Source organism: Neophocaena asiaeorientalis, unplaced genomic scaffold (genome assembly GCF_003031525.2).
Source record: "Neophocaena asiaeorientalis asiaeorientalis breed wild unplaced genomic scaffold, Neophocaena_asiaeorientalis_V1.1 scaffold258, whole genome shotgun sequence".
Taxonomy (NCBI): domain Eukaryota; kingdom Metazoa; phylum Chordata; class Mammalia; order Artiodactyla; family Phocoenidae; genus Neophocaena; species Neophocaena asiaeorientalis.
The window spans coordinates 3,337,329-3,352,707 of NW_020172591.1; the positions used below are offsets into that span (position 1 = coordinate 3,337,329).

The 15,379-nt window shown below is 41.7% G+C and overlaps 1 protein-coding gene across 1 annotated transcript in view; it reads right to left on the minus strand.

Moving 5' to 3' along the window:
• CMKLR2 (chemerin chemokine-like receptor 2) overlaps window positions 1–8,024 on the minus strand; it is a 50,228-nt gene extending 42,204 nt beyond the window's left edge. The window contains exons 1-2 of the mRNA XM_024738360.1: window positions 7,945–8,024; window positions 3,004–3,142 (exon numbers count right to left, since the gene is read on the minus strand). The gene's annotated coding sequence lies outside the window, so the exon portion shown is untranslated. The remainder of the gene's footprint in view (window positions 1–3,003; window positions 3,143–7,944) is intronic.
• Between the last annotated feature and the right edge of the window lie 7,355 nt (window positions 8,025–15,379).

The following is a 15,379-nucleotide window of genomic DNA, read 5'->3' on the forward strand; positions in this document are numbered from 1 at the left end:
TTTAAAATTTTTATACTATCAGTTTTTATTGTGGTCTTGGCTTTTACTACTTTCATTAGAAGTTTAATGAGGCAGTGGGGGTGGGGGAGGGATGGATTGGGAGTTTGGAATTAGCAGATGCAAACTTTTATATGTAGGATGGATAAACAACAAGGTCCTACTGTAGAGCACAGGGAACTATATTCAATAGCTTGTGATAAACCGTAATGGAAAAGAATATGAAAAAGAATATATACATGTATAACTGAGTCACTTTGCTGTACAGTAGAAATTAAAAACAAGGGGACTTCCTTGGTGGTACAGTGGTTGAGAATCCGCCTGCCAATGCAGGGGACATGGGTTCGATCCCTGGTCTGGGAAGATCCCACATGCCACGGAGCAGCTAAGCCTGTGAACCACCGACTACTGAGCGTGCGCTCTAGAGCCCGCAAGGCACAACTACTGAGCCCGCATGCCGCAACTACTGAAGCCTGCGCACCTAGAGCACGTGCTCCACAACAAGAGAAGCCACTGCAATAAGAAGCCCACGCACCACAACGAAGAGTAGCCCCTGCTCGCCACAACTAGAGAAAGCCCACGTGCAGCAACGCAGCCAAAAATAAATAAATAAATGAACTTAAAAGAAAAAAAAAAGAAATTAGACACAACATTGTAAGACAGCTATACTTCAATAAATTTTCTTTTTAAAAAAGAAGTTTTATGAGGCAGGAACCTTTACTAAGTTAAATACCACCAAAGAAACCAGGTGAATTAGAACTGAAGACCCCCAACCAGATTGAGGGTTTAACTTTTTGTGGTTTATATGAAAATTGAGACCTGAAGAAAAAAATAGATGGGACTTTTCAAGATTTTAAAGTTTTAAAATTATACAAGTAATGGACTATTAGAGAAAATTTGGGGAAAAAAGAAGAGCTATATCATCTGAAGGGGTCCAGCACATGCTACTGTGGCATAAAAATTATTTTGAGCAGAAGGCATTTGAGGTCCCAAAAGAACTCAATTGTCATAAATCCCCTCCCCAGGAGCAACAAGAAAAGGTTGACTCATCACCGTAGATGAGAAGTCTCCGCATCATATCTAAACAGACAATGTCACAAAAACTATCACATCGCCTATCTATTCTCCTAAAGCCCATTTATATTTCTAAAAAGTCATTTGTTTTCCCATAAGTCCCCTTTCTCCCCCTCCCCTTCCCTTATTAAGAAGTCACTTGTTTTCCTCTAAGTATCCTTCTCTCTCTTCCCTCCCCCTTAAGATGGTATATAAGCTCCAAATTCTAGCCTTCCCTTTGAGTCACATTTTTCTGTGAACTCCCCTATGTATGTTCATAAAAATACATGATTAAATTTTGTGTTATCTCTTGCTAATCTGTCATTCGTTAGTTTAATTCACAGGCCTTCAGAAACGGAACTTAAGAGGACAGAGTAAAAGTTTTTCCTCCCTGATATACCATCAGTTCACTATCAGCTTAACACAACCATTTTCAATTTTGCATATTTTTCTTCAATTTTTTTCAACTCCATTTACTTTTTCACATAATTATAATTATTGTTAGTATTATGAGTACTCATCCATGATGCTACATATCCCTCCAAATTATAACTTAATGACTACTAAATATTTCCATTAAGATAATATACAAGATGTTTCTTAACTAGCTTTCTGGTGCAACCATAGATTTGGGTTGCACTAGAAAGCTATTTGTTGCATATTTGTTGGATATTTAGATAGCTTCTGACTTTTTAAAATTATAAGCAATTTGGAAGAAATCTTTTAGCATAAAACTTTTTCTTCTTTTAAAATTACTTCCATGAGTTAGCTTCAACTGCTGTAGCCTTTGAAAGGGGAATGTTGGGTTAAATAGCTATCTCTCGGGGAGATGACAGTGGTAAAGTAACACAGAAAATGTATGACATTCTTTTATAAACTAAAGGACTTAAGTCTTGGGTAAAATCATAAATAAAGGCCGTGAAAAAACTTAAAAATCATTTAGTGTTCGGAAGAAGTGCAAACATGATGAGAATTATTTAGAAAGAGGAATTATTTGAACTAGGTAATTTGAGATTCAAGAGCAGTCCCTTGAATTTTTCACGAAACAAAACAAAACATACTAGTGGATTAATTTAGCAACAAGTCTGTGGAAGCTTGGGTGAATGAGTTTTTTTTTTAAGTGAGAAGGGCCAATTTAAGAGAATAATTGCTGGTGAAAGTTCCGTTATCAAATTTTCATTTGGTTTTCACTAGCTTTCATTTGGAGGGAAGGGTAAACTATCAGACAAAAAATAATTGGTACTCCCAGTTATCTGACTACCAAAAGAACAGTCAAGTTAGCTGAACCTTTTCTTCCAAGTACTTGCCTTCAATTAGCCATTTGTCCTTCATTAGATGAGCCCAGATACCAATTATTCTAACAGGCAGTTGATTAGGAGATTTCAAAAAACGCAGCAACAACAAAGAAATGTTTGTTTTGAAGAGCCACAAGCTATTCATTTTAAAAAGACAGGAGAAAACCAAGCCACATTACAACTCAATTTAGAACTTTTTTCCTGCCTTGTAATTGAAGGAGGGCAAAGTCAGTTTTCATCTTGAGCACCATTTCCTCCTACTGGATTTCACTACAGTGGGCTTTCCACTAATGATGTTTGACATTTCCAAGTCAAGACTACATTTATGAGTTGTAATTTGCTAGGTAAAAGCTGAGGAAATGACTGAAAGTTCATTGTGCCCTCCCAACCCCTACCCTACCAACCTCCTCCTGTTCTCTCAGTGTTTTAGATTTAATCACAGCCGTTGTAAACCCTGTTACACTCTTCCTAAACACTTTTGACAGGACCAAAAATATGAATCTGCACAGAGAGCTTTTCATAAACTATCAGGAGTCCTTTTCCTTTTTTGCCAGCTGGTAGTTAGTCCAAATACCGCTTTATAAATAAATCATCTGCAGGCATCCTCATCAGGTCAGTTCCAAACGCGGCAGTTCAAAGAAAACAAGAAAGCACTTACCGGTTAACTTTCTGCGAGGAGAGAAGCTTTTCTGATGTGTGGTGTAACCTCCCTGCTCCAGAATGAAATGGAGGGTGGTTTTCAGAACAGCTACGTTGGACACTTCTCCCAGCCTCCTCGTTTGGCTTTTATCATGACACTGTAGAGAAGAATGATGTTGGGTTTCACTTGAACGTGGTTCTTCCCTTCCTATCCTACCCTCCATAAAAATTCATCATGTATTCCAGGAGAAAAGTAAGCAATGAACACATTGCACAAATTCTTTTACTCAGCGTGTACACGTGTGTAACTGAGGTTTGTTTTTTGAATAGAAATCATTACTGTTGGCTGCAGTGCCGCAGGCTGAAAACCAGTGATGGGGGAGGCACCAATCCCTCCTTTGTTTGGGTGGACTTTTGCTTATGAAAAGTCAATTTAAATTTCATTCCAGACTTCCCTGGTGGCAGAGTGGTTAAGAATCTGCCTGCCAATGCAGAGGACACAGGTTCGAGCCCTGGTCTGGGAAGATCCCACATGCCGCAGAGCAACTAAGCCTGTGCACCGCAACTACTGAGCCTGTGCTCTAGAGCCCACGAGCCACAACTACTGAGCCCACGTACCACAACTACTGAAGCCCGTGTGCCTAGAGCCCGTGCTCCACAACAAGAGAAACCACCGCAATGAGAAGCCCTCGCACCGCAAAGAAGGGTAGCCCCGGCTCGCCGCAACTAGAGAAAGCCCATGCGCAGCAACGAAGACCCAATGCAGCCAAAAATAAATAAAAAAAATAAATTTATTTAAAAAAATTTCATTCCAACAATGGGATGAAAAGAACCTTAGAATGTCAAAGGAGAGCTCTTCAAATGCGCCAGGGCTCATTAGGAGAGAGATTTTATTTCCTGGGTTTCAGTGTATTTCTGATAGGGAAGAATCAAAATCACACCTTAGTTAGGTATGTTTTTTTTTTTTAATTTAATTTAATTTTTTTAGACAGCAGGTTCTTATTAGTTATCTATTTTATACATATTAGTGTATATATGTTAATCCCAATCACCCAATTCATCCCAGTTAAATATGTATTTTAATTTTTATTTCTTTACTTAGGTGGGTTGAGATTTTTCCAGGCTTTGAGGAAATTAAAGGTCTGATTCTTATCTCTCATCTTATCTGTGGCCCTGGCAGATGAGGGCATGTCTGTGTACCTGAAGCAGGACTCAGAATTCAGAAACTCACGGGGTGAGATGTGTGGAGGCTGACAGGAAGCCAGCCTTGATGCGGCTGACTTGTCCGTCTGCAAAGCTAATGTGATTTTCATAACGTCTAACATCAGCTTGAGAAACTGAACATTATTGAGTCATAAAACGTTGTTAAGCAAGCTAACTGAACACTGTTAGCTGAGCAGCCAGAACACACAATTTGCATTTGTCTGCTGTGAATGCTGAGGGCTTAGCAGAATGTGCCACTGCGAAATATGCCTCTTCGGAGAGTAAGAATTATTTTGAGCTGTTTATTTTAATGAACTGCAGGCATAGAAGAAGCTCTGAAAACAGAATAGAAGTTACCCATTTGTAAGGGAAATTTTACATTTGTAAAGAAAATTTACATGAGAAAAGGGGTCTGTATCAGGAAGACAGCTATTATACTTCTTCATCTGAGAGACTTATCTGCTTGACCCAGCCGCCTTTGTTTACGGAACATTCCTCTTTTCACCTTCTGGTGAATTGCCTTCCTGGACCTTTAAGCCCCAGACCCCATCCCTTTCCTTAGCTCAGGATGGAATATAATCCTCAATCTTCTGGCCACCTGTTAAGTGGGGCTCCTGTATGTATATAATTTAAAAAATTTTTCCTCTAGGGCTTCCCTGGTGGTGCAGTGGTTAAGAATCCGCCTGCCAATGCAGGGGACACGGGTTCGAGCCCTGGTTCGGGAAGATACCACATGCCGCAGAGCAACTGAGCCCGTGCACCACAACTACTGAGCCTGCGCTCTAGAGCCCATAAGCCACAACTACTGGGCTGCGTGCCACAGCTACTGAAGCCCGCATGCCTAGAGCACGTGCTCCGCAACAAGAGAAGCCACTGCAATGAGAAGCCCGTGCAACAAAACGAAGAGTAGCCCTTGCTTGCCACAACTAGAGAAAGCCCCCGCGCAGCAACGAAGACCCAACACAGCCAGAAATAAATTAATTAATTAAAAAAAATTTTTTTCCCTCTATTATTCTGTCTTTTTTACGGGGTGGGAGTGGGGTACTTAGCCAGGAACAATGAAAGGTAGAAGGAAAATTATTTTTCCTCCTCTAAAAGACAAAGTCTAGAAAATCGAAAGCAGCAATCTCCACTGAGGGTGGGGTGGGAGCAGATCGGAATAACCCTGGGGGAGGGAGTGGGTACGCTTTTTCAAATTACAAACATCCCTCAGCACCATAAGGATGTATACTCTCCCACGTTTGCCCCTAGTCCCTTGATTCCACAGAAATAATCACTATTAATAAACAGGGCGTATCTTTTGTCAGTGTTATCTGAGTTGGTGAAGGAGGTCATAGTAAACCATCTGCTGGAGGTGATATCCAGTCACCAGTTCCCACCCCTTGGCATCAGCTATATTAGTATTTACCGAGTTATATGCTGTCTTCTGTAATCACACAAAAGCACAATTTCATCTATAAAAGACATTTTTGAGGAGAATTTCAGGAAGTTTTGGTTACTTTATATGGTTTTGGGTTTATTTTCCGGTAGTGGAGTGAGAAGCATTGAGCAGCAAAGGACAGAGAAAGAAGACAAAAGAAATGACATTTCACAAGCATTTACTGTGTGCCAAGCATAGTTTAAACACAGCCCACCCTGAAACCCAGGAAAATATGTCAGCCTTTTTATTTTTACGTTTTACCTACCACCTAAAACAACCGAGTTGTAACAGAAGTTTATTTAGCTTTGAAATTGGTCCCCCCAAATCAAGGACATTAAATAAAATCTCTCTCCTAATCAGCCCTATAGTCTATAGTCTGCTATGTGTCTGAGGAGCTCCCTCTGACATCCTAAGGTTTGCCTTATAGTCGATCCTTTATTCAAAAGTAGTTAAAGCTGAAGTGCTCAGGTGTGCTAGACATAACATACTTGCGTTGGTTAAGCTGGTGAGTCTGTTCATTCGAGGTCTGTTAAGGGAACCTCTCCTGTAAATTGCAGAGGTGGAGTTCAGTCCTGAGCATTCTGACTCCAAACACCATGCTCTTAAGACACGTAACTCTTAGACTGTGCAGCTCTCTGTGAGAGGAGATGTTTCCGGAATTGAGAGACTAGGAGGAAGGGGCAGGAATGACTTCTGCCAAATGAAAGGCTTTCAGGACCATTCCAGCACGTTCTAAATCACTGCAAGTTCTCTGAAGCCTCGTGTGGTCAGGGTTTCAAGGGGTTTTTCCAGAGGGGCACATGTGTATAAGCAGGTCTATAGGGCCAGCTGGGCTCAGAGGGGAAGATACACAGTGCCTCTATCATATTGTTTTGGGGAATGGGATCTTTCTCTAAAAATAGCTTTTCTCCACTGATGCTAGAAATTTCACTGTTAGAAAATTGTTCTTTTGAAGAAATTCCATTTTATTTTATTATTGATTTAATTTTTGGCTGCATTGGGTCTTCGTTGCTGCATGTAGGCTTTCTCTAGTTGTGGCAAGCAGGGGCTACTCTTTGCTGCGGTGCATGGGATTCTCATGGCGGTGGTTTCTCTTGTTGCAGAGCACAGGCTCCAGGTGCGCAGGCTTCAGTAGTTGTGGCTTGCGGGCTCTAGAGCGCAGGCTCAGTAGTTGTGGCACACGGGCTTAGTTGCTCCGCAGCATGTGGGATCTTCCCGGACCAGGGATCAAACCCATGTCCCCTGCATTGGCAGGCGGGTTCTTAACCACTGCACCACCAGGGAAGTCCCGAGGTTCCATTTTAAAAGACAGGCTTTCTATTAATCAAGTGAAGCTCTAGTAGTTAGAATGGACTGGGTAATTTTAAGATGATCATCCCCTCTCCCTACTCCAACCCCTCCAGAAAAAATTGGGGTCAGCAACTTGGCCTCCCATCTTACGATATGATCAAGAATATCTTTATTCTTTTCTTTTCTTGTTTGATGTTAAAATAGCACACTTGCCCCAAACACCTGAATACTCTGATGATAGAAATTTCAGAAATAGACACTTGGGAGAATATAATCAGGTCATATTGGTTTTTGTTAATGGTCATTTGTAGCCTTTTTGTTGTTGTTTGCAAAAAGAAAAAAAGAAGAAGAAATTGACCCAGAACATAACACTAGAAAAGAGATAATATGATACAGATGGACATTTTCTTTTAAAAGAAACTAATTTGTGAAAAAGGGAAAGACTTCACTTCTTTTGAGTTTTTTTCCTCTTATACAGGGAGATGACTGCCTTCATGTGTAAATGCCCTTCTTAGGCCTGTTTCTTTGTGGTAGACAGAGTCAGAGGTTAGACTTTGGGGTCTTTACTGGGTTAACAGTAAGGCTTGGGACCATGCAAAGCTTTTCCTCGGGACTCACAGTTGCAGACTCTGGTGTTTCTGGGAGGTCACATAGAGAAGCCATGCCCACCTGGCCATACGGGGCAGCTTCCATGCAACTTAAACCAGAGAATTCTTAATGGGCACAGAGGACAAAGGCTTCATCAAATTCTTGCTTTAAATTCTGTTTGGCCCCTGCAGGAACCCAACCTTGAGAATACTTAGAAATTCTGTTAAAGGATTTAGCAAATAGCTTTTTAATTAAGATACACAAAGCTTTAATTCCCTGTGGAAAAGGGGGGGGCGGGTAACAGCTTCTATTGTTTTTCATTTGAAAAAAACCTTCTCTTTTAATATGCCAAATGCCAAATCAAATGAAATCTACATACAGGGATTTAGAATGATGTTCTTAACTATCAATCTCAGATGCTCAGGGCCTGAAACTTTTGGAGGCTAATAAAACACTCACCTCTCAGAAGGTGCCCATGCAGTGCAGCGGCAGGGAGGCTGGTGGGCAAAGGCTTCCGGGCTCTGTGCTCTGAATCTTTGTGGTAAAATAATTTCTCCGGGAGAACTGGCCGCAGCTACCTCGAGTCTTGGAAGAAATATTTCCTCTTTTTGTAACCAAGGGAGGTAAATAATCTTTTAACTTATTGCCCTAGGGGGAAAAAAAATGCGGTTTGCCAGTGGTTAAATAAATCTGGTGTATGTCTCTTAGTTAACAGGCATCTGGGTGACACCATCCTTGGCTCTGACGCGAGAGAAAGGAGGGCTCTGGACGTTCAGACTCTTTACTCTAATTATGCTGCTTTTCTTGTTAAGCTGCAGATTATGGATATGATGTAAGTGTATCCGGATTTTTCTAAAATGTCACATTTGGGGAAAGGAAAAGGATCGAAGAATAAAGCGTATTTTCTTGGCTTCTGTAACTGGTTCAATCACTGCTTGCGTTTTTCATTAGGAAATTGGTAGCCTGCGAGCGTACTGCAGCTGCAGATGTGTTTTGTTTGCAGTGCACAGTGTTTTCTAGAGTTTGAATTAATTTCCATCATTTAAAAATCAAAAGATCTTACACAGACATCAGATTGTTGGCTCCTCATGAAAAAATTCCCGGATCAGGGTAACCATGGGCCTGCATCCCACAAGGATACATTTGGATGAGGCTGAGTAGGGGCCGCGCCTCATGCCACCTGGCCACTTCCGGCAGGGCGTTTCTTTCCATGTCGACACTTTTCTCCCCTGCCTCACTCACTCACTCATGGACCACATTCATCTGGATCTTCTGGGAGTCTGCACTTGCAGCCCTCATGTCCCTTTCTGATTCTTTTCCTCTTGAGTTTCTTCAGTTTAGGACAATTGCGTACACAGAAAGGTAAGTCATTGGGCAATCATTTTTATTGCATAAGGAATTTTAGGTTTGGTCACTTAAAAAATATGAATTCCCAGTGCTTCCCTTCTAAAACCTGACTGCATTATAAAGTATGATTAAATCAACAAAACCGGCTTCAACTAGCTTAACTATGGAACACTGGTGGGTGAAAAGGAAGAGCAATGGAAGAGATCTGCCCCGTGCAGACAATAATAGAGAGCTCTGTCTTTAGTGAATTTTAAACCAGTAATAAAACCAACTAAAGCCCTTCTGCTTTTTGTGATCACTGTGTGCCAACAATTCTAAACAACTGAAAAAAAATCTTTAAGTTCTAAAAAATATTGCTGTGATTATGTCAAGGGAACCACTGACTGAAACTGCCTGCCGTGGCCAGGCGTGATAGTAACCACTTGCATGAGTTATCTTAGGACAGGAGTTCCTGGTAAGGAACGAGGAACTAACAAGCTACCACCCACCAGAAGAATTCGGGAAAGGTCAAAAGGACAGAGGAAATGTCAGTCCATATGTCCTACCGACCTCCTAGAATCCTTCTCGCTGGAATCCATCTTGGCTGAGCAATGCATGTGCCATCAGGATGGACCCTGAGTCAGAATGACTGGCCAGAGACTAGCTGGAAACTAAGCCCATTACCGTACAACTTGAGACTGCAGGCCACATGGCAGAGCGGTTTTCCTGGGCTCCCTTACCCTCCTGCTCTCCGCCCAGGTGCCCCTTCCCAATAAAGTCTCTTGCTTTGTCACCAAGTGTGTCTCCTTGTACAACTTATTTCCAAGTGTTAGACAAGAGCCCAATCTCAGGCCCTGGAATTGGCCCCCTTTCCTGCAACGATTATTCTGACTTTTAATTACATATACATAATTAAGTAAATTTTATTTTTTGGGACTTCCCTGATGGCGCAGTGGTTAAGAATCCACCTGCCAGTGCAGGGGACACAGGTTCAAGCTCTGGTCCAGGAGGACCCCACATGCTGTGGCAGCAACTAAGCCCGTGTGCCACAGGCTTATCTGGAGAATGGGGATCATGATATTATCTACATCAGAGTGTTGTGAGATTTCTATAAGACAGTATAGTAAAGCACATAAAGAGTAAGGTCTCAATAAACGTTTATATTATTATTACTTGCTATGAATTGCCCAAAGTGCTTTTCACTTATACAATCTGTTGATGAAGTGCTATTATTACCTATCCACTTTGTGGCAGGGACCATAACTGCCTCCTCAAAATCCATTGCTTTCTTCTTTCTTACCTTCAGAACCACAATTTTATTTAGGAAATAAATATTGTTGTTGTATCCAGATAAAACGCTACATTTCCCAGCTTCCACGGATGCTGAGAATGACCACTAGGATTTATGTAGAAAACATGGGCTAGGGCTTGAAGAAAAGCTGGCTCTGCTTTGGAGGTATGCTTTGGAAGGTCGACCAGATGACTGAAGATTCAGCAGCTCTTTAGGAACTACAAGGGAAGGAAAAGTGCAGGAGAGATGTTACAAAAAGCCTAGACTCCTCGAGACCTCAGCCTGGAAATTCTTGAGGCTGTATTACAATCTCCCACCTCCAAACTTATTGTTCATTAAAAATATAAGCCTTTATGTGTTTGGGTCACTACTACTTTGAGTTTGTTGTTATTGTATTTTATTATATTTTGCCAAACCAAATTGTAACTCACATACACAACACCATGCTAAAATCCTTAAAAAATAATAATAGGGCTTCCCTGGTGGCGCAGTGGTTGCGAGTCCGCCTGCCGATGCAGGGGATACGGGTTCGTGCCCCGGTCCGGGAAGATCCCACATGCCGCGAAGCGGCTGGGCCCGTGAGCCATGGCCGCTGCCCCTGTGCGTCTGGAGCCTGTGCTCCGCAACGGGAGAGGCCACAGCAGTGAGAGGCCCGCGTACTGCAAAAAAAAAAAAAATAATAATAACTTCATCATTCGAGGTATCATTATAGGGAATTCCTTGGCGGTCCGGTGGTTAGGACTCCACGCTCTCATTGCCAAGGGCCTGGGTTCGATCTCTGGTGGGGGTACTATAATCCCACAAGCCATGTGGCGCAGCCAAAAAAAAAAAAAAAAAGGAATCATTATAATTATATTAAAGTCTCATTGTGTGAGGTAACCCGGGTAAGTTTGTCTTGAAACAAACAAAAAACTTTGGGAATATACCTCACAGTGTTGTTGTAAAGATGGAATAAAAAGAAAGAAAGCACATGAATTGACTTGCCTGATACAGTCCCTGGCATGTAGTGATTATTTGGTTTGTAGTGGCTAACATTATAGGGCTATCCCAAAGGGAATCAAGCTTGAGAAAACTTTGCCTTGTCCTTGGAGTAGAAAGCAGGGACAATTATGTTAATAGCTCATCAGTTGACAGTATGTATCATTATCTTTTTTGTCTGATAAATTCATTATTCAAGAGGATTTCAGTTCAAGAGTGATTGAGAAGATAAGCCATAAAGAAGGGTCAATAGACTTCCTGAGTCTGGAAGCAGAAAAGGAGTGACTTTCTAGTCAAAGATGATGCCAGGCCACAATTTGTAATCTCCTGATGTTGTGTTTCTGGGCTATGAGGGAAAACGTATCCTTGTACCCTGTATCTAAGCTCTGAACTGATTATGTCATAATGTCTAGGTAGGATGTGTATTCAGAAAAGCACAGCTGTGCCTGGTCCAGAGAGCTTGGCTCATCACTGCCTGATGCTTTACTCCTATTTGCTGGTCATACAACCAGCATATCACAACACAGAACAGGAATGAACTCAGTGGCTCTGTGTGTTTCTGAACAGTGGAAACATCTACAAAGATTGTCTCCCTAACCTGTGGTGGTCAGTGTGATTAATGGGTGACTTTGAAACTTTCAGACAGATGGTCATTGCCAAAAACCCTCAGTGAAGTCACAATTCACATGCTGAGGAGAACTTTTTTAATTGGCTCAGTCTGTTTCAGCATCATACTCTTTTCAGTTAAGCTATAAAAGAGAAATAAAATGTCAGAGACAGCGCCCAGTCGATGTATATTTATCTCATCTTAAGTTTATTCTCACTGGACTTAGGAAACGGGCCTCTCTGAAAATTGTTGGCCATGTCATGAGACGTCTTTTGTGAAGCCACAGTGTCCAAGATGACGTGCAAAGCACATAAGACTACTGCTTTCCCAGCATTTTGTCCTGCTTATCCAAACAATGGCCTAATTTAAGTGGAAGGAAACATTTTCTATGGCAGCCATTCATAGATAGTTCATACATAGATAGTGTAGAATTGGTAATCACATTCTAATGTTATAAATTGTTTTATGACATTAAAAAACAAGCTAACTCAATTCTATGGTATATATAGGAGACCCACCTAAATCAAAGAGATTATGCCACCTCCATACAATGGAGTCTTCTGCAGGTGACAAAGGAATAAAGAATATCTCTAGGGCTTCGCTGGTGGCACAGTGGTTAAGAATCTGCCTGCCAATGCAGGGGACACAGATTCGAGCCCTGGGAAGATCCCACATGCTGTGGAAGCAACTAGGCCCGTGTGCCATAACTACTGAGCCTGTGCTCTAGAGCCCACAAGCCACAACTACTGAAGACCGGGTGCCACAACTACTGAAGCCCGCGCACCTAGAGCCCGTGCTCCTCAACAAGAAAAGCCACCACGATGAGAAGCCCGTGCACTGCAACGAAGCGTAGCTCCCGCTTGCCGTAACTAGAGAAAGCCCGCGTGCAGCAACGAAGACCCAGTGCAGCCAAAAATAAATAAATAAATGTATTTTTTTAAAAAAAAGGAATATCTCTACATACTGATGTAGAGTGTTCAGCAAGATAATTTCAGTAAAAAAAAAAAAAAAAAAAAAAGATGGGTCCAGAACTATATTACAGTATGCTACTTTTTGAGTAAGTGTTGGGCTATACTCTGAAGGCCTACAAGGCCTGCACTTGCTCAGCTTCAAGACCAAAGAAAGAGCCTGGAGTCAGCAACAGAGACATCAATGGTTTAATGGATGGGGGATCCTACACCTCTGAAGCAAGGTCCTGGAGCGACATCCCACTGTGTGCTGCAGCCTGTGGGCGGTCTTCACACCCAGGGGAAGGGAAGATTGCCAGTTATGGGGGGAATTGACATTAGGTTGGTTCATTAGTTACCAGGGAAACCAGCAGAGGGGCATGCCCCTCACTGTCCCTTTGGTAAGAACAATCTCTATGTAAAACAACTATACCCCAATTAAAAAAACAACAACAATAATCTCTAGCTGGGGCCTGGGGCAAGTGCACAGGAATGTCAGTCATGTGAGTAAGGTATAGATGAAGCAGACACTGGTAGGGCAGAGGATGTACAGAGAGCAAGGGAATAGCCATCTTGAGTGGTCTGACCATACAGTAAGATAGGGTGTATGTGTATGTATGTATCTACATGTGTGTATGTATACGTATATATTGACAGAGATTCTTTGCTTGACCAAACTTTACTCCATCTCCCCTGAACCCTCTCTTCACCAAGGATTCTTTCTTGCAAAATCTAGTTTTAGCAAGAATCCTGCTAAGTCAGTTTAGGAGAACTCCCCGCAGCATGCCTGATATATCTGCTAAATTACCAGCCTCTTTCTCAACCACCCCCAAAATTTAAGTAGTTGCCAAGCTTCTGGAATATGCCCCTAGGTTTCATTTTGAGGCTCTAGACCTTTGGTGGGATTTTCGCCCTCCCCTGAGGAAGAAAACTTCTTTCACATTTTTTTTTAATTGAAGTATGGTTGACTAACAATGTTGTGTTAATCTCTGCTATACAGCAAAGTGATTCAGTTATACATATATATACATTCTTTTTTAAAATACTTTTTTCCATTATGGTTTATCATAGGATACTGATATAGTGCTTTGTGCTATACAATAGGACATTTTTGTTTATCAATTCCATATATAATAGCTTACATCTGCTAACCCCAACTTCCCACTCCGTCCCTCCCCCAACCCTGTCCCCCTTGGCAACCACAAGTTTGTTCTCTATGTCTGTGAGTCTATTTCTGTTTTGTAGATAGGTTCATTTGTGTCATATTTTAGATTCCACATATAAGTGATATATGGTATTTGTCTCTTTCTGACTTACTTCACTTAGTACGATAATCTCTAGTTGCATCCATGTTGCTGCAAATGGCATTATTTCATCCTTTTTTATGGCTGAGTGGTATTCCATTGTATATATGTACCACATGAGGAAGAGTACTTCTTTAGGATGACTCCTAAGGAAATCAAAAAAGAGATCTACATGGCTCAAATAGCAACTTCAGACTCAGAAAGAATTGGATGGGAGATAGCTGGATGTTTGATCCACTTAGATGGACTTTGGAAACACCAAGATGGTTGTTTGGTTGCTCCTATGTCTATCTCTTGACTCACTGTATATGGTTTACATACACATGACTCAACATGGAAAGGACAAATGTGGGATGTGTTAGACAAACACATTTTTTCTGTGTTTACAGAGAAGGTTTTTACATATCTTGTCACAGGAAGCAGGATGAGACACTCCAAACTTTAGGAAGTGTATAGAGGACTTGGTAAGCATTCAAAGAACATGTTTAAGGGAATTCCCTGGAGGTCCAGTGGTTAGGACTCTGCAGGGGGCATGGGTTTGATCCCTGGTTGGGGAACTAAGATCCTGTATCTTGCATGCCATGTGGTGTGGCCAAAAAATTAATTAATTAAAAAAACAAGAAACAAAGAACATTTTAAAATATATTATTTATTTATTTTTTTGGCTGCATCTGGTCTTTAGTTGTGGTATGCAAGATCTTCATTGCCGTGAGTGGGCTCAGCAGTTGCCGTCTACAGGCTTAGTTGTCCCAAGGCAGGTGGGATCTTAGTTCCCTGACCAGGGATTGAACCCGCATCCCCTGCACTGGAAGGCGGATTCTTAACCACTGAACCACCAGGGAAGTCCCAAAGAACATGTTTAAGACAAATAAAATGGTTGGGAAATTTGACGCAGTCCAGGCCTGGAAACTCTGAAACAATCATAATGGAATATTAGGAATTCCTTCCCCATCTTCATACAGGATCTGGAATTTGTTATCTGACTTAACCTTTTTTTTAAAAAATTTATTTATTTATTTATTTATGGCTGTGTTGGGTCTTCGTTTCTGTGTGAGGGCTTTCTCTAGTTGCGGCAAGTGGGGGCCACTCTTCATTGTGGTGCATGGGTCTCTCACTATCGTGGCCTCTCTTGTTGTGGAGCACAGGCTAAAATGCTTCAAAGGACCAGGCTTTGTCTTAGAAATATTTTCCAGTGGATAGAAAAACAGCTCTTCCTGTTTTATAGCTCACTGCAGGCTCTGTCCCTGAGAGTGTCCGTGGAACTGCTGATGCAGAAGTTTATTTCAGTGAGGCGGTATTAGGCAGCTGCTATGAGGGTGAGACTGACTCCCCCTGCTGAGTCTATGACTAATCACTTTATCCAAAACTTTGTTCCCTTTCTTGTTCCACCCATGTATTCCCCTCAGGATTGAGAAGTATCAAAGAAATGGTGGGTGGTGGG